Source organism: Pteronotus mesoamericanus, unplaced genomic scaffold (genome assembly GCF_021234165.1).
Source record: "Pteronotus mesoamericanus isolate MK-2021 breed Mesoamerican mustached bat unplaced genomic scaffold, CSHL_Meso_final contig_32, whole genome shotgun sequence".
Lineage (NCBI taxonomy): Eukaryota > Metazoa > Chordata > Mammalia > Chiroptera > Mormoopidae > Pteronotus > Pteronotus mesoamericanus.
In genome coordinates this window covers 7,480,787-7,507,920 of record NW_026555134.1, presented here as the reverse complement: position 1 = coordinate 7,507,920, position 27,134 = coordinate 7,480,787, and the positions used below count along the sequence as shown (strand labels likewise).

Below are 27,134 nucleotides of genomic sequence, written 5' to 3'. Positions count from 1 at the left end.
TATAACAAACATCTAAGAAGAATATTACAAGTTATTTTTCCAAAGCAGTATCAAAACGGATTGCGAATCCCATCATCTCACCATAGTTCATCTTTCTATTTGTTCTTTCCTTTAATATTTATTTGTGAAGAGCACTGTACTGGGCGTTTTAATCTGACAATCACTTTCTACCTCTCACCCACTCCATATTCACCACATAAAAATTTTCTAATCAGACTAACTTTAATCATATCGACCAGTACTTCGAGGATAGCAGTTACAAATAAACAAATGAAGAAAAATACATTTTTCCATTCATATTCATTCTCTTTTGTCCTCAGTCTACTGTCCCACTGTCCCCTTTTCCTCAGAGTTCCCCGTAAAGTAGTTTCCTTCCGGCCTGCCAGACGTGCTGCCTCTCTCTACTCGAGACCTGGTTCCAGCTCCCCGCTGCTTCAGGAGAGTGGGCTCACCCAGGCCAGGCTGTGTGTTGCTCACGCGCCCTGGTGCATTCAGCTCCTGCACACTCCACACGCTGTCCACTCCTCTCTGCACACAGCTCCGCATGCCACCCACTCCCCTCCGCACACTCAGCTCCTGCTCCGAGTCCACACACTATCCACTCCCCTCTGCACACTCAGCTCTGGCTCACAGTCCACTCCTGCTCACATTTGGCTCCTACAACCCAATCCACCACCAATCCTTATAGAGTTTCTATCCCACCTTGTGACCAAATGGCAACCAACCAGTTACAATTTTCAACCTTGTTGTTTTAGTGGTATAAATAGTTTAGGGAAGGGGTGGAGGGAGAGAGAGAGAGAAAACAAACAAACAAACAAACAAACAACCAGGGGTAAAAGAAGAGAAGACAAAGCAGCAACTTTATGTCATGAGCATTCACCTTAGTGTCTGTAAGTGGATTCTTGCAAGAATTTAAAAAAAAAAAAAATGATACCTCTATTGGGCTGAGCGCTTAGGTGTGAACATCTAAGTGGAAAATCACCATATCCAAAGAAAAGCAACCTAAAAGACAATGCTATGTGGATAGTCAGGCTCACTAGCTTTGAACACACTACACAATACATTGCACCAATGTATTTATGTGTCTCTGGTGCACCTCACGTGAGCTTATGTTTCTGAAACTGCCCTTGGTGCCTCCGACAGTACATAGTGCTTGGTGGACACGCGACACTGAGACATGAGAGGAGCAGGATACGGGTGGGCGAGTGTCATCCCTCACTCGAGATCGCGGGGAACCTGGGCACACAGAGGGGGCATAGGCAGACCTGGGGAAATGAGAGCTAGGACTGCTAATTGGTGTCCACTTCAATAGGCTCTGGAAACCATATATTCTGGAAATGGGCAGCTGAGTGCTTTGTACTAAGGAAATTGTTGGCATTTGAAAAATATGAAACAAATTATGCAGCAAACCACAGCAAACAAATATTTTCCTTACAGACTCATTTGGGAGTTATGAGGAAATAGTCATGAAAATGATATATAGCTTTTTTTTCTTGGATGGCCTTAAAAAGGGAGTATTCGACAGACAGACAAACCATTAAAGAAAACAAATCTTACTCATTTCTCTAAGGGAAGATAGCTATTGAGAATGCAATCACTGAACTAAAATGCAGAAAATTCATACCATTCATTGCCCTGAATTTTCGTTTTCTATTTCATCACGTGTTTAATAATTACAATAGTATTTTTCAAAAAGCAGGAAAATGTATTGGGAAAATTCCCTGTAGTAACTTGAGTTACCATCTTCAGCACTCAAGGCGAAATGAGGGATAATTCCTGGTAAAAGGTCAAGTTTCCATCTATTTGGAAAACAGCTTGATTCCCGGCAAGGCACCTGCCCTTCCCTCCCCCTGCTTAAGCCTCCGGCCTGCCCTGGAGGAAGGGCCATCTGAGGAACTCTGAGCGGCCTCCGTCTAACCCTCGCAGAAGCCCAGGAAGGAAGGGCGAGTCGGAAACATGGAGCAGGAGGGGGTGTGGGAGCAGGTTTTAATATTAAATAAAAACGGCAGGAAAGGTCTTGATCTAATTCAATTGCCTGGTTTTCGTTGTTGGTTGTGGGTTTTTAAATTTTTTTTCAGTGCTTTCAGTAAAATCCGGGAGAGAATTTACTCATATAATTTAAACACGACATTAAATGTGAAAGATGGTTCACAATTTCAGAATGAAAACATCAGAATAGCCCCTCACCTATGTGGACAATTAGATAAAAGTGCTAAGGCAATTCAACTGGGGGAAAATACAGGCTTTCAACAGCTGGTTCTGGAAAAATTAGAAGTCCACAGCAGGGGAAAATGAGTAGTGACTCCTATCTCACACATCATATATAAAAATTAATTTGAGATAAATCCCAGAATCATATGTAAAAGCTAAAACTGTAAGTTTTCTAAGATAGTATCTTAGTGATGAGGTAGGCCAAAAAAGAAGCCTAACTAACCATAAAAATGTATAAATTATACTTCATCAAAAATTTTGTTCATTGAAAGTCACAATTAGGAAATAGAAATTTCAAGTCACACATAGGGAAAATATTCACTATACACTTGACAAAGGATATGGATCCAGAAATATAAAGAACTACAAACCAACAACAACCAACCCAATTTAAAAAGAGGCAACACTTGAACACACTTCATAAAGATACGTACATATGAAAAGGAGCTCAACATCATTAGTCATCAGGGAAATGCAAAATAAAACACAATGAGATAGTATATCGTTCCCATTGGAATAATTACAATTTTAAAAAGGCTGACAACGGAAAATATTGTCAAAGACACAGAGCAAAAAGACTATGTAATACATTGCTAGTGGCTAAAGTTTATCACAGGTATGTATGTAGAGGAAAAAACACAGTATATTTAGGGTTTGATACTATCCGCAGTTTCAGACATCCACTGGGGAGGTTCTTAAACATACATCCCTGTGGATAAAGGGGGGGCTACTCTAATCTACATCTTGACTGAGATGTTGGATATCCAGGTAGAAATGTGTCAACACTTAACAGGCTCTACACTTAAGAACTGCAATTTACATATGCAAATTCTACCTCAATATTAAAATGTTCAAAAATAAACCAGTAGCACCATTTAGAAAAAAAATTAGAAATGACCACATACGGCAGATACGTGACTGTGTATCCGCAGGGAGGAGAAATATATAAAAGTTCCACGAAGATCACAAGCTACACCGGCAATCAAGAGAATCACAAACTGGAACACCATGAAACCTGAAGTCCAGAAGTCCAGAGCTTAGTGCCTAGAAAGATGGCTCCGCTTCCCAGAGGAAATTCATCACCGATGTACAGAAACAGAGATCCATCATGCAGGGTCTCTGCTACCATCTGAGCCTACATTTACCATTACTCAGTCCTCACTAGATGTCCAGGGTACAGTCTGAATCCCATCAACAAAAGGAATGGAAAACTGCAGTGTATTCAGTGGGGAGGAATACAGATGATAAAAGTGTCTGGAAAATATTATGACAGACAAGCTGCAGAAACTGCAATACATTAGTGGGTAGTATTAAAGTAACGTCTTCAAGTACAATGAAAAGGCATTATACAGGGAAAGTAAGTCAGCTTCTTATTCACTGAGGAAGAAAATACACAGGCTTAAATCGATGCATGCATTATTTAAATTGGATAAAGGCATTTCCTGATGGTGAGGGTTGTTATGTATTACAATGGATTATGATATCATTCACTGGAGACTTTTAAAATAGGACAGTTTCATAAGTTTGGTTCTGCCCCAAAGCAAAGGGACAGATTATAACTTATGATCTCTAATAATACTATGATTTCTTGGGCAGTAAGATCATTTGAAAGAGTAATTTTCGTCTTGATAATTTTGTCCTTTCTTTTTCAGAAGCAGAATCTCAAGAATAATGGCAGTGATGAGGTGTGGGGGAGTGAGCAGCAGAGGGTCATTGTGGGGCTTGGGGGATGAGAACAGGAACTAGCTGCAGAGGTCAAACCGAGCCCGACTCAGCACTCTAAAATCTGTCACAGCCTACTACAATTTTGTTAGGAAAAAAGAGGGAAGCTCAAATGTGGTCAAGCGCACCAAGTTGTCTTTTATCTTATTATTTTTGCTTATGTTGAAAAAAGTAACATACAATGTGTATTTTACTGTACTACTTTTCAAGGACGTGTTCTGCTAGTCAACTAAATGTGAAGTTTACATATGGATAACTGAATGATTACTGCAGGAAAACATCTCCTTACTTTGGAATAAATCTACTACAAGGCTACAAAACCAATCCTGTGAAATCCATAGGGTACAATGAAGGTATTTAAAATATAATGAAGTCTTTTTATTAAAAATATGCATATGTTTTGAAATTTTGACTTTAAAAAGTATTAAAAGTATTAACTGAACGTAGTGACAATGTTACAGTTGTTTCAACTAAGCTCTTTCACCTTTGATTAAGTCTTTTGTAAAATGATGCTTAAAAATACTTGCAAATATTCTGTGGTAGTAAAATGAGTGTTACTAGAAAATACTATTACTTTCTAATTGCTCCATTACCTGACTGGGCAAGAAATGCTAAGGAAAAAAAAAATATCCATTTACAATACATAATTTTACTAATAGATAATTATTTTAAAAGGCAGTTTTATTGAAGCTCCCCTCCAAATAAAAAGTATTCAAATATTCAAATTCAAGTTCACTAATCACCAAAAATAAAAAATAAGAGAAAGAGCCCTAGCTGGTGTAGCTCAGTGAATCAAGTGCCAGCGTGTGAAATCAAAGGTCACCGATTCGATTTCTGGTCAGGACACACGACTGGGTTGCAGTCCAGGTCCCCAGTAGGGGGCGCAAGAGAGGAAACCACACATCAATGTTGCTCTCCCTCTCCTTCTCCCTCTCCTTCTCCCTCCTTTCCCCTCTCTCTAAACATAAATAAATAAAATATTTTAAAAAAGAGAGAGAGAAAAACATAAGGGGAAAAGATTTACTAACTAAGCCAGTTCTGACAAGCCCAAATACAAGTCTTTTATTTTCACTTACATAATTAAATAGTAGGATATAAATTACAGTGTTTTTAACGAGCGTAACCATTATATAAAAGTTACATATTATTTTTTATATTTCTAGGTGATTAAATATATAGCAAAGAATATAAAATTATGCAAGAGTCCACATGTGTACCTGAGACTGCTTTTATTAAGCACTTAATATATATTGCATAAGATTATCATTCTACCCGTCCTCACAATAATAGGAAATTGGAGATGATGAGAAAATTAGTGATCTGAGATGGTCATGGTAACAAATAACTGTTCTGAAACGTCTACCCACATGATATACTATATTAGTGTGTTTTTCAAAATTATTTAACTAAATGTTTCTTTGAGCAAAGCAACTAGTTTTTCACGATCGCGGGCTGTGAGCAACGTGAGGGCAAGGGCTGGGCCTCATTCAGTTTTGTACCCTGACAGCCCAACACATGGCACAGAATCAACCCAGGAGATGAATGCTTTCCTACTGCCTCCTGCTTCATTCCATCCCATCGAGATCTGCCAGATTCACCTTCTTAAAACACACAGATTAACAGATCCTCTGTCTGCCCAATTTTTCTAATTCCCTTTCTACCAATCTCAATTCAAACCCTCTTTGGCACTTAAGATGCCCACATTCTGACCCCAAACTGTTTTCTCAAATCCTTCACACTCTTCCCCAACAAGTATCTGATATTCTAAAGAAATAAGACTCCCTCCACTTCCTGTAACATGGCCTCTCTTCTCCCTCCTCTGGGACTTTTCTTTGCCATTCTCTTCACCCAAAGAGCCGTGCACGTCCACTTGTCGGAAGTCCATTCACCTTTCAAGACAATCCAAACAGCACATTTTCCAAGCCCTTCCTGATTTCCTAATACGGATGTAGATTCTTCTTTTGAACCCCAGAAGGTTTTGTTTATAGTTCTCTGTTGGCTTTATGGTACCTTTCATTACATACATCTGTGTACTTAACTAATAACCCTACCAGACGGAAACCCTTCACGGGCAGGGATGGTCTAGTATGTCTTCTTGAATCTACCCACAGAGTCTAGTGCTATTCCTTATGTGTAGTAAGCTAATTTACTGACATGAATTAGATCGATCCCTCCCGCTAAACGACTCTTCTTCCCACCTATTAGACAATCCTAAAAGAGGAGGAAGTTTCTTCACTCCTATCTTGCCCCCAGTTCAAGCTGGCAGTCTGTGTCTGGTGTCCTACTCTAAGGAATTCTGCTTAGGAAATTAGTAAGCTGGCTCAAATGTTGTCTGCCTTTATTTTTGAGCACATAGCATCTCAGGGAATTTATCTCCTGTGCATTTCAAATGAAAACAAAAATCATCCAAGGAGATATCTCCGCTTACCTCCCAAAACACCACATAAGACTCCTAGGGAGAGGACGTGTGATAGAAGAAAGACGGGTGGCTAAGAAAATGGAAAGGAAATTTAAAGAGGATCCACTGGACTTAGAAGCCGGTTTCGTCCCGCTCGCAGTGAGGCAGGACCTGGTGACCTGGGTTATAGTTCCTTCTTTATGGAACCAACCACACTGCAGTAAAATAGAGTTTATATAATCATAATACCGCAAATGCTGTTTTTATGGGGTTTCAATTTTCAGAATCAATCTCCACACATAACAAAGGAGAATGAATTATACCTACAGAACAGGATGTTATAGACCCTGATATCATAAAAAATAATAATAATGTACTGAACAAAAATCAGGGGTTAGGGAAGGAGGGGAGGTGGGATGGTGAAAAAGTAATCTAAAATTTTTTTACTTGGTATCTGAAATTGATATTGTCGAAGACTGAAAAAAAAATAGAGATATATTATTTGAGGTTGGAAAGGTAACCAGTAGAAGAACTAAAGAACAGAAAATAGCATAAGTACTTAGCTCTGGAAAATAGGCCTAGGGTATGAGAGGAGGGATATTTTTACTTCAGAATATTCTGCGTGTTACATATCTTTTCTTGTGAACAAGTATAACTTTAAAAAAATAAAATGTATAAAAAAAGAATGAAGTGTAGAAAATTCTAATGTTGCTATACATTTTAATAGGTTATCTTGTTTATCAAATAATTCAGACATACAAAGAAAATGAAAAGAAAAAAAGCTACGTAGACCCTCACGCTGCACTTCCCATTCCCACTGCTGTTACTCCTAACTGACTCTGGCACTTTGATATCAACAGAACATCAGTAAGATTTCCACTATGCCCACCACCCCCTCGCCCCCTGTTATTCAGACTCCTATCTTTATAATACATGCAGACTTTTTAGTTTGCTGTGCTAATTTCCTTACTGGATATAAAAAAGGAACAAATATATACAGTAAGCCCAAAAAGAAAGGCATCAATCACCTCTACGGTCATGCTCCCCACTTCTGCAAGACCTTGTGATTTGATTAATCACCTGGGGAATTTATGTCTAGAAGCTGGTGATCCTGAGACGCTGGGCATGGAACCTAGAGTTAAGTGTGTTAGCGTGGGAGAAAATAAAAGCGTAAACATTTTGTCTCCATTCAAAAGGGGTTTACAGAACTTGTGAAATACATGTAAGTCTCTTGACATGTCACCTTCTACAATACCTTCTTCTTATGCAAACTTAGGCAATCAAAGTGTGATCCAAATTACCAGTTATTTAATCATTTACAAGCTGCTTTTTAAAGGCGGGCGGGGGGGGGGGGATAGCAAGTTGACAGTATGTGAATTCTTAGAACCACAGTCACAAAAACTTGATTAATCCAAGGTAAGATGTTAAAATGTTTAAAATAAAGCCATTTTTCTCTTTTTCACAATGTCTTTTAGAAATGTAAGAGCTCCCCCCCACCACCACTATTGATCTGATGCTAAGGGTAAATAGCATTATACTTTCATTTTAATTTCCCCTGAGTCATTTTATATACAGAGAGACAGGTATAGATATATAGCCTCTGGTTTTCCTACCTCAGTTGCTCCAGGGCTCAATCTCCTGACAGTTTCCCCCTTCTCTCTAAAATCACTCCCAAGGTGATCTCATGTATTCTCTTCTTTTAAAACCATTTATACAAGCTGTTACCAACCCTGGCTGCATATTAGGGTCAACTAGGGAGTTTTTCTTCTTCTTTTAAAGCCCTATTGCAAACCAATTAAATAAAAATTTCCGGGGTTGGGTCAGAAGTGTAGGCTTTCAAAAAGCTCTTTAATGATTCTCACAGAGAGGGCTAAAACCGATTGATCGACACACTGATGTCCCCCAGACCTGATCTCAGCTACGACCTCCCTGCTGCACTCCAAGTGCCCACTCCACATTTCCTCTTGAATGTCTAATAGGCATCGCCAAGTTGACTTGTCCAAAATAGACCTCTTGATTCCCACATGCCCTCCCTAAACCCTGACCTTCGACCAGTTTTTCCCATTTTGATAAAAGGCCCCAGCATTCACCTAGCTGCATGGATGCAAAGACTGCGCTTTGCCATGATGCTTCTATTCCTATTCTTTCACATCCCACACCCAGCAAACCTTCTGGTGCTCTACCTTCAAAATGCAGGGTCTGTCACAAGTAATGCCCCTTTTTTATCACAATATCTTTGATTACAAAATCATAAGCATGTAAATCTATAACATAACAATATCACACTCAAGCACACTATATGACATTTTAGGTGAAATGTTCCATTTAGAACTATAAATTAGCAGCGGCCAAGTTGATTCTGAAGGGAACTCAACATAACCATTCTTAATGAGTTCAAGCTGAACCAGCCAACTGAGGATGACATCTCCTCTGTGCAGTTCAGCTCCAACACCTCCCAGCTCCTGCTGATCTCGTCCTGGGACACATCGGTGGACCTCTACGATGTGCTGGCCAGCCCCATGCGGCTCCAGTACGAGCACACCTGTGCCATCCTGGACTGCGCCTTCTGCGATCCAACACATGCCTGAAGTGAAGTATTAGATCATCAAATGAAAACGCATGATTTGAACACTGATCAAGAAAATCTTGTTAGAACCTATGATGCCACTATCAGACGTGTTGAATACTGTCCAGAAGTAAATGTGATGGCTACTGGGAGTTGGGATCAGACAGTTAAATTGTGAGATCCCAGAACTCCTTGTAATGCTGGGACCTTCTCTCAGCCCGAAAAGGTGTATATCCTTTCAGTGTCTGGAGACAGGCTGATTGTAGGCATTGCGGGCCACAGAGTGTTGGTGTAGGACCAGCGGAACATGGGCTACATGCAGCAGTACCGGGAGTCCAGCCTGAAGTACCAGACTTGCTGCATGCGAGCATTTCCAAGCTAGCAGGGTTATGTGTTGAGCTCTATTAAAGGCTGAGTGGCAGTTGAGTACTTGGACCCAAGGTCCCAGGTGCAGAAGAAGTATGCCTCCGAGAGTCACAGACTGAAAGAAAATAACATTGAGCAGATCTACACAGTCAATGCCATTTCCTTTTACAACATCCACAATACATTTGCCACAGGTGGTTCTGATGGATTTGTAAATATTTGGGATCCATTTAACAAAAAGCGACTGTGTCAGCTCCATCGGTACCCCACCAGCATCGCATCACTGCCTTCAGTAATAATGGGACTATACTTGCAACAACATCATCATATATGTATGAAATGGATGACACAGAATGTCCTGAAGATAGTATCTTCATTTACCACGTAACAGATGCAGAAACAAAACCCAAGTCGACATGTACATGACAAGATTTCATTTACTTAAGTACCATGTTGATGATGATAAAACAATTAGTACTCCCTAAAAAAAACCCCAAACCTATAAATTATTACACCCATATCATTACCCTACCAACCACACTCAAGGAGGCACTACTGATGCCAGACCCTGTATATCCCAAACCAGTCCACTTCTTACAACTCCCACTGCCCCCAGCCTGAGCCAAGGCAACACCATCTCCATATTGCTAGTCTTGAACACCTAGTATCTGATGTTCACACTATCTTCTGCTAACCTCCCAGTGGCTTCCTCTCCTACTTACAATAAAAACGCAAACTCCCTCCCATGGCCCCAAGGCTTTCTGGAGTCCGGGCCCCTACTTAAGTTTCTGGCTCTCCCTCTCCAACTTCTTTCACTTCTTAATCCCCAACTGCTGCCTGCCCACACCTATTGGCCTTGTCGCTGCTCATGACCACTCCAGGCTCTGCTCTGCCTCAGGATCTTTCTCTTGTTATTCCTAAGCCTGCAATATTCTTCACGGGCTTATTCTTGCACACTGTCCAGGTCTTCACTCCAATGTCAACCCAGACAAGCCTTCCCTAACTGTACCAAAATAGCCTCATACAACCCGCACCCAACCATAATCTCCTCACCCTGCACTTTCAACCCTATTCATTTTCTTCATGGCATTTATCACCACCTGAAGTTACACTAGTGTTTCATTTGTTGGCTTGTTTACTGTCTCTCCCCACTTACCCCAAAACACCAGACCATAAGATCTAAAAGACAGTGAGTTTGTCTTGTTCAAGGTAGGATCAAAGGCCTATGTTTGTACCTGGCAAGTAGTGGGCACTGCATGTTGGTTGTTATAAACAGAATGTCTGTGTCTTCCCCAAATTCATATGTTGAAGACCTCATCTCCAAGGTGATGGTATTTGGAGATGGGATCTTTGGGGAGTGATTAGGTTTAGGGGAGGTCATGAAGGTGGAGCTCTCACAATGGTATTAGTGTCCATATGTGAGGGGACACCAGACAGCTTGCTTCCTCTTCCTCTCTTCCCATACTTGTATACCAAGAAAAGGCCACATGACACACAGCAAGAAGCTGGCCATCTACAAGCCAAGATAAAGGCCCTCAGCAATAACAAAATCTGCCAGAATCTTGATCTTTAACTTCCCATCCTCCAGAATTAGAAGAAATAAATATTTGTTGTTTCCCACCCAGTCTGGTATTTTGTTAGAGTAGCCCAAACTGACTTAAGATATTGGTAAAATGAATGAGTCAACAAAAAGTAATCTGGACGGAGGTCTCTATAACATCGCCCCAGAACTCTGTAACTGTCTATCCTTTGGGATGTCCAGCATATTTATTAATAATCTGAACAAAGGTATTAAGGGGATGATTAATTTGCTAGTGACACAATCTTGGAAGAGAGAGCTAACTAATATGCTGGATGACAGAAATATGATTTTGAAAGATTTTCACTGATGATCAATGTAGACCAAGTAAAGTAAGTATTTACTAGGATGAACACCAACTTGCGTATCTCATTGTTTAAAACCACTTACACAGGCACAGGAAGCTACAGAAGACCCGCCTTAATAGCAGATTGAATAAAAGACAAGGGAGCAACAGAGGGAAGTTACTATGTGTCAAGCTCTTTTCCAGTGTAAGGAAGAAATTTTCCAATAATGGGCTCCTGGTCAACAGCAGTGTTCAGGTGCGGCTGGCTAACTATCTGTCATTATGCTGCCCAGAAAACAGCCAGCTTGGGCGCGGGCTCACAGGTCCCTTCTTCTGCTCACCACTGTTCTTCGATAATATATGTTTTCTTTTCCATCTAAATGCCCACTTCAAACCCACAGCAAAGAACATTGAATGGTTATTTTTACAACTCTTCAAAAGCGGTGATAGCTAGTTACATTTGAAGGGATGATCAAGCCATCTTCAAGTACAGCACTTGTATATAATTCAATTATTACAAAACAAATAAGGGACGTTATGCCATCCTATGTCAGCCCTGCACACAGCTGCCTGGTAGTCACGAGTATGCTCATAATTAGGGTTTTGCTTATCTCTTTGTCCTCCAATTTTAAATTCTTTTATAAAACACAGATCTTTTCCTAAAGATTTCCTCAGTTTGTACTCTAGAGATCTTTATAAACACACACTTGCACCAAAGGAGATACTTTTCATTCTCTAATTAATTAAGAAGATGTCAACTAAACAAAGGACAACACTTGCAAGAATAAAAATAAAAAGAAGTTATAAAATTAAGCACTGAACGATCACCACACTGATTTAACTAAATATACCAAAATTTGTAAATGCAATAAGTTTATTAAATAAACAAAAAAGACCATTCAAAATCCCTTGTATATGTCCATAACACTAAAAGGATTAGTCTAATGTAAGCTCTTTTACATGTTAACAATTGTATAGTGAGGGACATTTTAACTGTGCATTAACTCTGTGATCTACTATTTTTAAAGTAAACTCTAATAAATATTCAAATGTTTTAAAATACCTCTAAATTTTCTAATTGATTACATATATGTAAACAGGTTTCCATGGAGTTAAGGGGTTAAAAGATAGAGGAAAGATTCTGTATGTACTTCATAGATACAGTTTCTTAATACAGGTGAATGAAAAACATTACATATGTATGTATATAATATGAATACATTTACAGATACTCATGAAGTTGATCAATAAAGGTATAAGGCTTTGGTTCTCACAGATGACATCCTTGAGAGTTTTGTTTTGTTTTGTTTTTAATTCAGTAACTGGGAACCAGAAAGTGTTTTGATGTACATAATCATAGAACATTGGGGCTGAATGGGACCTTAATGATTTTCAGCCCAACTCACACACAGCAGGACAGGACAGCGAACTGAGTGCCCAAAATCCCACAGCTTGTGAGTAGCAAAGCCAAGACCTTAAAACCTGAGAAGATGTTACTTTAATGGCAAAAGTAACACTGTAAGTGGGATGAAGTTAAGAGCCTTGAGATGGGCAGGCTATCCTGGATTATCTAGGCGGGCAGGGTTACCTAGGCAGGCAGGATTATCTAGGTGGGCAGAATTATCTAGGTGGGCCAAATGTAGTCATAGGGCCCTTAAAATCAGAAAACAGTCCCAGCAGATACAAAGTCAGAGGCCGGTATGACCATGGAAATACACTGCTGTCTGTGAACGTGGATGCCGAGATGCATCGTCACTGGCTTTGAAAATGGAAGACCACAAGCTAAGGACCGTGTACAGCCTCTGGGCAATGGAAAAGGCACGGAAGCAGATCCCCTCCTAGAGCATCCAGAAAGCGGCACAGCCATGACTACGCCTTGATTTCAGGCCAGTGAGACCCGTGCTGGGCCTCTGGCCTACACAATTATAATAGTGTGTGTTGCTTAAGTCTCTAAATTTATGGTAATTTGTTACAGCAGCAAAAGAAAACTGATTTACTATAGGAACCAATATCCCACATTCTCATCCCTTGGCCAGTCTGATGCCCACGGCCACATGGGACAGATCCGGCCTTCCGTTACATCTCTCCCTGAGGAACTTCCCACAGTCCTCGGGTTATACAAGGATAACTTCAGGAGAACGGTGCACAGCTTGACAACAGAAAAGAAAGCTGCTGAAAGCCCTATACGAAGACAACACTACACAAACTTGGAGTGAGTTAAATTTCACTGTTTACTTTAGCTCATTCTTTGAACTACATTTGCTTCCAAGTGAAATAAAATTGACTTTGAATAAATTTTACAGTGTTCTACTTGAAACAGCTGGTTGGACTTTTCAAAAAGCATCTTGTCAGAATTATGTATTTTTTTCCTAAGACATGTTCCACCCACTAAGTCATACCAGAAGCCTTAGTAATCATGGTAAATTACAGTGTGAACGCAAATCCTTTAGATTTCCATTCTGTACTAAGCTTTTTAGAGGAAGGTGTGAATATATCAAATAGCTTAAGTTTAATGCAAAGGAAATCTGCATAAACCTCGGTCATACCCATTGCATAGAGGAGCAAGCAGAATTCAAGGAAAACTTGTAGTTCTTGTGCTGAACAACCGAAGCCAGGCCATCTGTGTAACAGCAAAGGCAAAAGCAGCAAATGCAGCAAATGCAGCAAAATGGGACTCAAGCCTTAACTGATTCTTCCCTAAGTTCCAATTTACTGTGTCCCAGTTTGGGAAGGGTTTATCCATGAAGAATAAAGGAGTATGGGGGCAGGGGGTGGAGTTAAACTGAAAGCTTGCATATGAGAAATATGTGCCCAACAAGAGAGTCTAAAGGCTCCAGTTACAAGTCCCGCTTGTGTAAATACTGGTCCTCCACCTCACGGAACTGTTGACATTACATAATTAGCCAGTTACAATAATAACACTGCAGCTTAACACACGGCCACAACCAGAGGAATTTTAACTACTCTAGTGAATTGCCCGTCACCAGCTACATTTGCGCTGAGCTTCAAAGAGAAAACGGGGACAGAAAAGAACGAACGTTTAGTATGCAGACGAACACAGAGTAAACGAGGGGAGTCTGGTCCATCCAGGAGTTGGGTTCCTGGGCTCCCCCTCGCCCACCCCACTTGTCTTTTTTTTAAGTTGGTCCAGCCTTGGGTTGTTGCCTACTTAAGTAAATAAGATTCAGTGAAAGCCCTCATATACACTGTGACATAGTAAAAAAACGTACATTAATTCACATCAGATTAGTGTGTATATGAAACAAACTCGGGCACTTTTATTCTTCATAGCTCTAAACTTTAACACACACCCCAAACAGTTTTAGATACATTTATTTCTCAATTTTTTAAACTAAGCCAAACAAACAAAAAAACACAAACAAATGCTTTAAAAATTAACATTCCCCTCACTAGCCAGAGGAAGATTTTTCACCTGCCAGTGACCCTTCCTTTTCTCTTTAACCACACATTCGCTCTAGGGAAAGAAGGGTGCTGTATTCTTCTCTTAGTAAGTTAAATCTGAAACGTAGTCCAAGCTAGGTAATCAGAAAGATTACATAGGCATTCTGAATGTTCTTAGACACACTGTACAGACATGCTCAATCCTTCCATTGGGATGACAAGTATTTCGTCACAATTGTTTGAGACCATAGCCCTGTTTAACCATCAGTCGTGGAAGGAAGTTTAAAGATCACCTATTCCACTCTCTTGCTGTACAAAAGAAACAGGACTGTGGTCTCTTTTCTCTCCTGTTACAATTAAACCATAAAACCTGGCTACACTGCGCATCCTTCGGTGGGCTAGTCCCTTCTTCTGCTATTCCAGGCAAAGGACAAAAGCAGGGCTGTGGCGCAAGTTCCACTCAGAGGGCCATACTGAAAATAATGACCTGTTTGTGTAATTTAACCTGTTTCTTTCCTTCCTTATTTTGATGGTGCCTCATCTTCTCCTTATCCCTCCTACCTATGTCCCATATGCAAAATTGTTTGTATAAATACTGACCTTCCACCTCAATGAATTGTTGACATTACATGCTACACTCACTTTGGAAAACCTTTTAATAGAAGACTCCTAAAGATTAACAAGGTCTTTCAGGGACCAAAGAAATAAAATAATACTGAAATCTGAGGCACCCTGATCTGAGTGTGTAAAAACTCCCCCAGCACACTACACCTATATCACACAGTTAGCTATTATATTCATATAAATTTAACATCTTCTCCTGCTCAATTTTTTTTATTTTATTGTGGTAAGAACACTTAACATGAGATCTATGCTCAACAAATTATTACATGTACAGTACAATGTTGTTACCTCTAGGCATAATCTCATACATCAATCACTAGAACTTACTCTTGCATAACTGAAACTTCAACCTCTTAAAATCTATCTTGCTTACTCTGTCTTTTTGAAACTGCTACTATTTTCCTCTTATTCTCATTCTTCTAAGATTGTGGTACAGACAGAGTGGGACGGAGAACAGCAGGAGGCTTAGGCCTCTTTGGCCCTCAGAGCTGAAAGTAGGGCCTAAGGTCATCACCCAATCGGTCATTTCTGAAACGGTCTCAGGGAGTTCACCGCTCCCTTCAGAGTTTCTCCAGCCCCACTGGAAAAAGCCATCATTGCTCAACAGTCATTTTTCATGACTAAATTTCTCAAAATAAATGCTAAGATACGTGGTCTGACCAAAATGGTTTGATGTTTATGTTCCCACCAACCTCTAAATCCCCTTACTCTGTTTTGTTTTTCTTTCTAGTACTTACAGCCTGTTTCATGTCCATTTATACACATGTACTGTGTATGATAATCTATTAGTTATCTATTTTTTGTTGTATACTGTGTCTCTCCCACTAAAATGAGAAGAGGGACCATGTTTGTTTTATTTACTGCTGTACCCTCAGAGTCTAGAGCTGTGCCTGGCATCATGCAAGTGCCCAAATAATATTTGTTGAATGAATAAATGGAGATCTGTGGCTTATGTGGGAGAATGGAATAAAATATTTAAAGTGGATATTATTTTGGAAAAAACAAATACATGATTGCCATACTTACACTATGTATCCTTGATTCCATGCAATCAACTTAATAGTTTTAAAGTTATTTGTATCTTATTCTGTCAATGAAAAGAAAGTCAAGGAACATATAGCAAGGACTCATGGACAAAACCAAAGGGGCAGAGCTGAGGGAGGGAAGGTGGGAGGGGGCAAGGGAAAGAGGGGGGGAAGGCAGAGACAAATGTATTTAAAAAGTAAATAAATTAATTTAAAAAAAAAAAGAAAGTAAATACATTACTACAACTGATTTATTAGAAATATCTGATTTTTACTCTCAGAGCAGGTAAAATACTACCACTGGCAGAAGAGGTTGACCGAGTACAGTCATTTACCAAGCAGCTGCGTGTACAGGATGACACAGGGTAGCATGATCTGTGTGATTCAACCCTTGCATAATTAAGGACACTAAAATATTCTCTTTTTAAACTATTCTTCATGTCCTAACACTGCCTAGAAAATTCAAAACTTCTCAAAAATATGATGGAAACTCTGAGAGTATGGAAACCGACATAGCATAAAAACTAACCTTTACAGTTTAAAATAAAAGAGACATTTTATTAGCCTCTAGTGTAGATTAATTTGGGGATTTCTAGATCCAATCTTGCTCTGACTTACAAAGACTTATGGGCAATGTTTTTCCTGAATACAAAGGCTTAGTTTCAGTACCGTGTTAATGATCATTCTTTTCTTGCCTGTCTTCATAGTAGGTTCTATTAGAAAAGGACTTAGAGGAGACGAAGTGGTCAGGTGTAAAGAATATCAATACACTGTCCAGATACTACTGTTTATTTACAGATCTTACAACCGTGAAATAGGTGGATAGGTAAAGAATTGCTTTTTTTCTGTCATTAAAAAAAAAGGAGGGAAGATGGCTTTTACTAGTGTTTTTCAAGACTTTTTAATAACCGCTTAAACTTTTAAAATGTGAACAAGACACAAATGAGTTAGGACATGACTACTTGTTGGAAGTCTTTGCTAAGATTATAGGAATGTAGGAAATGGACTTACTATTTCTATAAAATCATGAAGTTTATGAGACTACAAAGATAAAGCTAACAGACTGTCTCCATTAGCAAGGCTAACAGGAAGGGCTGTTTGTTTTTAAAAGGAGTAATAGCTTATGTCATTCTTTTTCCTTCAGTCTGTCACCTGGGATGTAGTAGTGAAGAGACTGGGGAGCATTAACAAACAATCCTTGGTGACTAATGGAAATTCACTCACAGATGGAACTAGACCTCCAGGTACCTATCAGCAGGCTGACTGTGAACCTACACATCCCCTGCCTCCAAAATCCATTCCATAAAGCAGGACGCCTCTTGCAGGAAATCTGTATTTTCAGACCCAATTATCTCCTGAATGCTTTACAGCAATACTCTCCATTCAACTCTAAATGTTAAGATGTTTCCAAGCTCCAGCAGCAATACCGGGGAGCATCATAGGCGCACATATCAAAACAGATCTGACCTTCCACATTTGAAGATTCTAGAAAACCAGATGGCGAGGCCACGAAGCCGTGTGTAACCAACGTGGGCTGTGAAGTCAGTCAGACCTGGGCTTGAATCCAGGCTGCTCCGCTTCACCACAAGTTATTTCACCTTCCTGAGCCTCACATGAGGAGGGCTATTCTTTTCCTTCCGAGCCATTCACATGTAAGAATGCAGTAATATTCTGAAGAGAGCTGAGCTTCACGACCTTTAAATGCAGTCCACAGCAGCCACTAATTAACAATGAACCACTGAAAAGAAGATGCCTATCTCAGGGTACAAAAGCTGGTGGAGAAAAAGTTCCTAACTTCCCAGTTATCTGAGGTAAAAAGAGTTTTGTTATTTTTGCACATTGGCTAACTGTGGAATATGCCCTAGGTGTACAATCTAAATTATATCTTGGATAGGACCACCTAAAACTAAACTGGGCCACAAGGAAGAAAAGGGACAGCTGTGGGCAAGATTGTACATGTGAGGGATTATCTTCAAGATAAAGGATTTTATTTCCTGACTCAAATTCTTTGTGCCTAACCTTAGTTTTCAAACAGCGAGGTCACAGGACCACTAAGATAAAAGCCTCCCTGTTCCAAATGTTCTGTTATCTGCTTCCTACAATAAAGTTTCAATGGAGACATGTTTTAATAGGAATTTCAAGATCTCCTTCCCTCTATATAAAGAGGCTGTTCTGTCTTTTTTCATTCTTCTTGCAAGTATGCCGCCATTCATATTTAACAATGCAGTAATACTCCGAAGAGAGCTAAGCCTTGTGACCATTAAGTGCAATCCGCAGCAACCACTAATTGACGTGGAGCTACTGAAAAGAAGATGCCTATTTCTGGATGAGGAAGGCTGGTGGAGAAAAGGTTCCAAACTTCTCGATTTCCTGAGGTAAGACAGCTTTCTTAATTTTTGCGTCCTGGCTAAGTGTGGCATAGGTGCCTACCACATACCAAGCACCGTGCTGGACACTGAGGATAAACTAGATGAACAAGAAGGAGCCTCCCCAGTCAGGGCCCACACCCGAATCCAGGGACAACTGCTGAGACAGCAACAGCGCAGGCAGGAATTCAACCTCAGACTTCTCCAACAGCTGAAATGTTCCAGATGTGGAGGAGAGAAAGAATTCTAAAATTTTAAGTGAGTTGCAATCTCAGGTGATCTCTCTAGCTGCACTGAAAAGAAATATTGTTCTTAGGGAGCTTTACTGTTTTCTTTTAGAAAAATATCTTGGGCTGAAAGGTGATTCCCAGCTGCTGTCCCCTACCCTCAAAGCTGGTGTGGGCAGGAAGGGAGAGAGAGCTGACTTATTCTACGTCGTTAGGTAAACGGAAGCGGAGAGCTGTCCCGTCTCTGCTCACTCAGGAGGACACCGGGGAGGAAGGGCAGGCTGAAGGCCCAGGGAGCGGGAAGGTGGGTCTAGGAGGGTGGGGAGGGGCCCAACACCACAGTCACAGCCTCGACCGCTAGGTTTCCAGAGCGATAGGAACTTAAAGATGTTAAATTGTCTGTTTTAAACTATTTTCTAAGTCTCCTTTATCCTCCAGGCCTTCAGCAGAGTCTGTTACACACAGCAGCTTTGGGTAAATGGTGCTTTTAGGAATGAGAAGAGGGTTTTTGTTGCCCCCCCCCACCCCCGGTTTGAAGCAACGAGGCCTGAGAGAAGACAGCAATCACGGTTGGGGAGAAGCATACACAGTAATCAGAACCCAAGGGGAGTAGAATCCCAAAGTTACAGAAACCAGAAAAATGCTTCTCACAAGCTCTCCCCACATGTACAGACATCCCCCAGACTGCCCCTCTCCTTCCCAGGATCCTCAGAAACATCACAGAGGACAGCGGACTTCCCAATATATGGGATGGGGATTCAGTTTACTCAGCTACTGAGGACAGAGTGATGTTACAAAGTGGACAGATTTAGGAACCTGTAGGTTATATGGAAATTTAGTGCAAGTAAAGAAATGAATCTGTCTTCCAACACAAGTAAGGACTGCCCTATCTTCTGAGTACTTATTAGAGTGGCAGCTGGGAAGTGCCTACAGTCATTGTCAGAAGTTTGTTTAGGCAGTTTAGGTGTCTCACTTTACAAAACTGAGGCTATTTCTTCTCAAAGGCTGACTAGAAAATGATTGCTTATATCAAATCCAATTTTATTTCTGAGCCTACTATAAAGTATCCTGTTCCTTTAGGTGCAAGAAATAAGGAAAACTGCACTTATTATTTTAAAAGGATCCCTTTAAATTCACATTTCCGAAATGTTCTTTAGATAATACCAATATTAGTAATAAAAAGACTACTTCCACAGGTGTATTTTTCTTAACCGTTAATATATCCTATCGATAAAGAATCTGTCCTTTAAATTATCAGCACCGGCTCTACTCTCAGGTAAATGAAGGTTCTCTGTACCACCTCAAGATCTCCACTCTGCACCAAAGGGCTCTTCTTTTCTTAACTATTACGGTGACTGGCAACTATTTTTCTAGCTTCTGATTAAAAGTTTTAAATCAGCTTATTTTTTAGTTTTACTTTCTTTATGACAACTCTTTCTTGCTCATCTAGTTGATAAGCAACTTGCTTAAGAGTATTCCCATTTTCACAAGGGCAATGCCCAGCTTTAACAAAGCAATTAGGGGTCTTACGAAAATCTAATCATGTATCTGCAACCTATAAATTAAAATATTTAAGCACATTAATACCAGATATAAATAAGGTGTCAGTAAAATAAGAATAAATTCGCTTTGGAACAAATCAAAAGGGTATCTATACTGGGTTAAACAGTCCAAAATCCATGTCCCCCTGGAACCTCAAAATGTGGCCTTATTTGGAAAGAGCGTCTTTGTGGATGTAATTGGTAAAATGGCGTCATGCTGGATTCGTGTGGGCTCTACATCCAATGATGGATGTCCTCATGAGAAGACCATGTGAAGACACAGAGAGACATTCACGGGGGCAGAAGGCCATGTGACACAGCATCGCAGGGAGACACGGAGTGATGAAGGTGAAAGCCAGGGAACCCAAGGGACTGCCGGCCCTCACCAGAAGCTAACAAGACAGAAGAAAGAGTTCTTCTTCCCAGGAGCCTCTGAGGGAGCATGGCCTGCCAATGCCTTCATTTCAGCCTCCTTACCTGCAGAACTGCGAGAGGACGCATTTCTCCTGTTTCACACTACCAGTTTGTGGTGATTTGCTACAGCAGCTGTGAAAACTGATATAACATCTTTGAAAGGCATGACTGGAGAAAAATAGATTCCCCAGGACCCATTTGTTTTTCAAATGAAATTCTAATGTAGCAAAGATGGGTGACACTAGAGCAACTGCCTATTTAACATTAACAACACAATATTTACCATACTTCATCACTCTCACTGTAGACTACCGTGTTCACGCACTCTGTAGCTCTCTGTACCTTTACACAGCTATGAGGTAAAAACAAAACTACAAAAATCAAAGGTACTGTACAAAGATTGTTATTTCAATGGTACGACCACTGAGGAACAATGCACTGTTTTTCTCTAATCGGTTCTGAAAACCCTGCCCTTATTTACAGTGCAGAAAGTAATGAAAATGCAGTCGTAATCATTATCATTCACTGAAAATCTGACAGGAAAAAAGCCTACATCTAAAAACACTGACATACTCAAAATCTTTAAAGCTTTTCTGGCTTACTTAATAATTTCAACCTGCCTGCCACAGCTCAATAAATTCTAAATGAGAAGCTTTGTGCAAAAGTGGTCAAAATTGGCAAAATAATTTCTTCCATACTCCCAATCTGTGTGTGTGTGTATGTGTGTGTTTCAAACTTTCAACAGGGAATGTTAAACACATGCTCTTTTCTTCCTCACTATTTTGGTGGCTGCGTCACTAAGGAAATAGTTTATCAATGTATTGCTTGTAACTGACTTTTCAATGGACTTATGTAGTCACCTTGACATTTTCAACAAGTTAGGTATAGTGGAGAGGCAAACATATTCACACACACAAATATAGTGAACAGGAAAATTCGTGGGGATACAATTAAACTGTCTCTTCCTAGTAGAGATAGCTTTGGCGTAAATCGTTATTCTGAAGACTCACTAGTTCAAGTAGAAGCTTTTCCAAATGTTTAAGATGAAGCACATTGTGGTTTTCACAATTCTATCCAATGACGCAACAGTCAAGTGCCCCCCAGAATAAAGCAAACATTTATCACAATAATGAACTCAATACCCTCCCTAAACCATTTAAGTCAATTTAGAAAGGACTCTCTGAAATTAGTCAAATATGTCATAAAGCAGTAAAGCCGTCACCACCTAGTGCTGATACTTTGCTGTTATTTCAGTCCCATTAAAACACTCTCCTTTAAAGACCCGGTATTCTATTTCAATGGGTGCCACGTGGAGCCCAGTGGGGCCAAGGAGTCACAGTGAGTTAGCTAGCGTGAGTGTTCTTACTCTCCCCCGCAGCTCTGGACATGAAAAGCCAGAACAGGATCAGCATTAGGGCAGGGAAAGGACTGGGTGCAAAGGGAAAGTGTACTTCTGCTCTCCCCTGCCAGCGGCTCCTCTGCAGATCTCACCACAGACAACAGACTTTCTGTTTCAAGGGCCATCCTTGCAATACCCCGGTTTAAGATAAAATCAGCGTTTCCCCAGGCTGTAAGAGAAAGTAGGCGCTTAGGAAAACAAGAAGCTTTAGACCTCCCTTCTCCTCCACCACGCTTAGCCGTGTGCTGTGTGCTCTGGGACAAACTGCTCAGCCTCCCAGAAGTTGTTTTTTTCATTTGAGTGAGATGAGTCTAGGACACTCAGCTCAACCAATGTTAGCTCCTGTTCTTCTTCTTTCCCTTCCCCCAGCTAAGTTGAGGTTTAAGTTTCAGAAGAAATGCTGCAGATGTGTCAGCCTCCAACAGACAAAGCACAAGGATCCCACCCCCAGGAGAGTGTCTATTGCTATTCCAGGACTGCTATTTTCTCTGTCAGTATATATGGATATTAAGCCTGCAAGTTAAAACTGTCATTCCAAAATTGCTCCCTCTGGGACAAATAAGTAGTCTTTGTTACTAAGGATGCTTGGCTGATTGTACAGCTGAGTAATTATTACAGTATAGGCCCTGTCTGGGAACACAGCGCCCCATCAATGTAATCAGGAGGCCAGGGCTCTCCACACAGCCCTGCTAGTCACATGAAGAAAAGGTCCCTTGGCCTGGGAACTGGTACCCTATGAGGTCTCTATGTACAAGTGAACAGATACTCTCTCTATGAAGAAGGAGGACAGAGTCTCCGAGCCTCGAGTCATGAGACTCAAGTCTAAACAGAAGAGACTGTTTTTCAGGTTTACGTTCCTTTGTTGTTACAGGGGTTTTTTTCCTGCCTTTTCCTCCCTGGATATTTGGTAACCTCTTTTTTCAGCTGTGCAAAGACGACCCAAAGGACGGGCATTTTGTTCGTACTTAGCCAGAGTGGTAAAGGGGCACTAGAGGACTGACCCGCTCCTGGCAGCGGGCGTGAGAGCTGCTGAAAAACCGAACCCAGGGAACCTCCAGAATGTTTTCTTTTAAACATTTTAAAAGGGTGACTGACACACACAATTAGATAATATGAAGTTAAGAGAGTTCTCTATCTAAAAATTGTTCTGTATGGTTCAAAAATTAAATGAATATGTATTTTAATCTTTTTGGTTGTGAAACATACCACTCACAGAAATATCCACAGAACAAGATGTGCAATTCAGAGATTTATCACAAAGGGAAACACTCAGAATTTGCTTGCAAGAACCTACAAGCCTCCCTCATGATCCCACTAATAGCTAGCTCCTCCCTTTCCCCAAAAGCCAAGTACCACCTTGACTTTTACCAAACACATTTGGAGACACTATGGTTCTTTTTTACCTTTTTAAACTGTTACTTAAAGGAATCAAGCAGTCTGTATTCTAGCTTGTTTGTTTCACATTCCGTTTGTGAAATTTATCCAGGTGCTGACATGTGGTTGTCAGTTTATTTGTTCTCACTGACATATTCGATCATATGAATATACAACAATTTGTCCATTTAATCTTGATGAACATGTAAGTGCTTTCCATGTTTTAGTTATTATGAATGGTGACGTTATAAACATCCTTGAATACATATGTTGTATGCATTTCTGTTAAGTATATGTTAAGAAGTGAAATTGCTGGATCATAGAGTATGCAGATCATAAACTTTTGTCGATTACACAACTTTCTAAAGTGGTTGGACCAATTCACGTTCCCCAACAGCTGCCTCGTACACGCCCTTGCCACACTTAGTGGTGTGGTGGCGTCTCACTATTCTCAGGGAAGTGGCATCTCCCATCTCCCTGTAACAAATTATGCTGAGTGCCTTTTCGAAACCTATTTGTCATGTGTTTTAACTCTCAGTATATTTTAAACCCGACAAAACATTGTCACTATTTTATGTAGTTAATAGATTTCCCTGTATAGCGTATTCATAGTTGTATTTCTAAATATCTGGGATAATTTTTCTCCTACCTAAATAACACTCTTGAATATTTCCTGTGACTAAAATCCATTGGTAATAACAAAGTCAAGTTGTGTTTGTCTGAAAATGTCTTTATTTCATCCTCATACTTGAAGAATGTTTCTGCGGGGCAGAGAACTCTTAGCTGGCAGTTTCTTTCCATGCTTTGGAGACATCATGCTCTTGCTTTCTGGCTTCCACTGTTTCTGCAAAGAAATCAGCTGCTTGTGTAAGTGTAGCTCCTTAGAAAGTAATTTGTCTTTTTTCCTTTGGCTGCTTTTAAGATTTTTCTCTTTGTTTTTCCTTTCATCAGTTTTGCAATGGTATGTCTAGGTATGAGTTTCATTTTATCTTTTTTGGAGTTCATAGGATTACTCGAGTTTGCAGATAGAGGTTACTTATCAGGTAGAAAGACCTGAGCCATTTTCTATTCAAATATTGCTGAGCCATTTCAGAACCCATCTCCTTCAAAGATCCCAACTACGAGTATGTTAAAACTTCTCAGCACATTCTTTATGTCTCTGAACCTCTGTTCTGTATTTTTTTATCCTTTTGCTCTGTTTCATTTTGCATATTTCCTTTCACCTATTTTTCAGGTTGCTAATTCTGTCTTTAGTTATATCTAATCTGTGTGAAACCTATCCACTGAGTTGCTCTTGTTGGTTATTGTAATTTTCAGTTCCAGAACTTCCATTTGGTTCTTATTTATACTTTCCAGTTCTTTTCATTTGTCTTCTCTTTAAAATAGTAAGAATAATAATATGAAGCTTCTATGCATTTTCTGTTGCTATTGCTTTCCTGGGTTTTGTGAATGTGGTCTTTCCTCCTTAAGTGTTTACTTTTTATTGTTAAACTTTTTTTTTTTTTTTTTTGGCAAAATTGTTAGCAGAAATAATTTGAGACCTAGGGTGATATTCTATTCTTTTGGAGGACATTTCAGCGTGTTTCTGCCAGACACCTGTGGGACCAGTGCTCTGGAGACACCTTAATCCAACCTCAGGAGCAGAGAGGGTTAGAAGCTGGGCCTCTATTCTCCCTGATCTTGGCCCCGTAAGTCTTCATTATTTATAACCTCCCCAATGCCTCCAAATAGGCTTTTTTTTTTAAACATAAGACTATTTTTTTGGAGAACTTTTAGGTTGATAGCAAGATTGAGAGAAAGGTACAGAGGTTTCCCATCTGCACCCTATCCCTACACAAGCAGAGCCCACCCCCACCATTATAAACATTCCCCGCCAGAATGGCACATTTGTTACAACTGATTGACTCATATTTGCATATCACAATCACCCAAAGTCCATAGTTTATATTATGGTTCACTCTTGGTGTTGAACATTCTATTCATTAGGCTTTGACAAATATACAATGACATGTATCCATCATTACAGTATCATACAGAGTATTTTCATGGTCCTAAAAGTCCTCTGTACGTGGTCTATTCATCCTCCTCTACCCTCACGCTCTGACTGCTAAATATAAAATCAGAATGTTCTCCTTGAAGGGAAAAATAAAAATGTTTCATAATAGTGCTTTAGAGGACTTAATTGGTCCAAAATTATTTCATCTAATAATATTTTCCACCCTTTCTAGCAATATTTTTGGGCTGGAGGAAAAGGTAAACTACCTTATGGAAAGGTCCAAAACAAGGGCCTCTGTTTCCATCTTTCATTTGCCTTCTATAATCAGAAATTGATTGTCAGGATACTGTAGCTTTCAACACTTTAAATCACAAATGAAAGGCCTTATTCTTAGAATACAGGCGACTAAGTACTCTTAACATCCCTAGTTATACTGATATTAGTGTTCTGCTTCTGCATTTAATATAGTTTACATATGAAAAGAGTATTAAATAACTAAGTCCTTAACTCTTTATATGCTATAATTTTTCCAGAGGGCTGGTCAATATAAATGTGTATTTGAAATTATATACCTTTGTAAATGTCCAAATATATACATACACACACATATGTGTGTGTGTATGTATATATTTGGTTTTGCTCCTACTTTTTTATATCATGTTCAATATAATGTGTATGTACCAACACATACATTCTCATTGATATACTATTTACGAAGAAATTCATTTTATTAATATAAATGCACACTCTGGAAATAAACCAAATGATTGATCTTTTTTAGATCATCCAATTTATATAAATCTTTATAAATGTACAAATAAATACATTAAGCAAAGAATACTGGAGAGGGAAAATAAAAAGAAATCACACCTAGACATATTATAATGAAACTGCAGAACATCAAATACAAAAACTTTAAAAGAGAAAAGAAGTTGGAATATTCAACAAAGAAATGACAATTAGGCTGTAAACAAATCCCAACAGAACAAAAACAAAGAAGGCCAAGAGTGAAAATACCTTTCAAGTGCTTAAAGAAAATATACACCAATCTGGATTTAAAACCCAGGCTTAAAAGAACTAGAAAAATAAAGAAGGTGGCAGCATAGGCAGACATGGCTCACCTCTTCACATAGCCACATCAAAATTACAACTAAAATATAGAACAACCATCACTCAGAACCACCAGAAATCAAGTTGAATGGAAGTGTAACAACAACAGAATTAAAGAAACCACATCCATCCAGAAATGGTGGGAGGCGCGCAGACCAGAACAGGCCAGTCCCTCACCCACATGTGGTGGATAAAAATTCAGAAGCGGTATCTCGGAAGCAAGGAGTCTCTGCCCCACACGAGTCCCCCAAGCCCAGGGCCCTAATACCTGGAAGGTAAGTCCCCACAACTTCTAGCTGCAAAAACCAGTGGTGATTGAGTCAGTGGAAGAAACTGCTGGAGCCCCTAGCAGTTCCTCTTAAAGAAACCACACATGGTCTCACCTACTCAGACTCACTCTCTCTGAGCTCCATCTCCAGGGTAGCAGCTTGAAACCCACCAGTGGTATAGGGGGAGAAACTGAAGTGTCTGGCACCAAGGCAAGCAGAGGCCATTGTCCTTTTTCTAAACCCTCCCCCCACAGAACTG

General features: G+C 39.9%; 1 protein-coding gene and 1 pseudogene across 2 annotated transcripts in view; one reads left to right on the top strand and one right to left on the bottom strand.

Annotated features, from left to right (window-relative positions):
- The window catches only part of SH3RF1 (SH3 domain containing ring finger 1), a 149,360-nt gene that overhangs the window by 60,683 nt on the left and 61,543 nt on the right, over nucleotides 1-27,134 (bottom strand). The gene's annotated exons all lie outside the window — the stretch shown is intronic.
- Nucleotides 1,763-9,689, top strand: LOC129072484 (mitotic checkpoint protein BUB3-like; annotated as a pseudogene).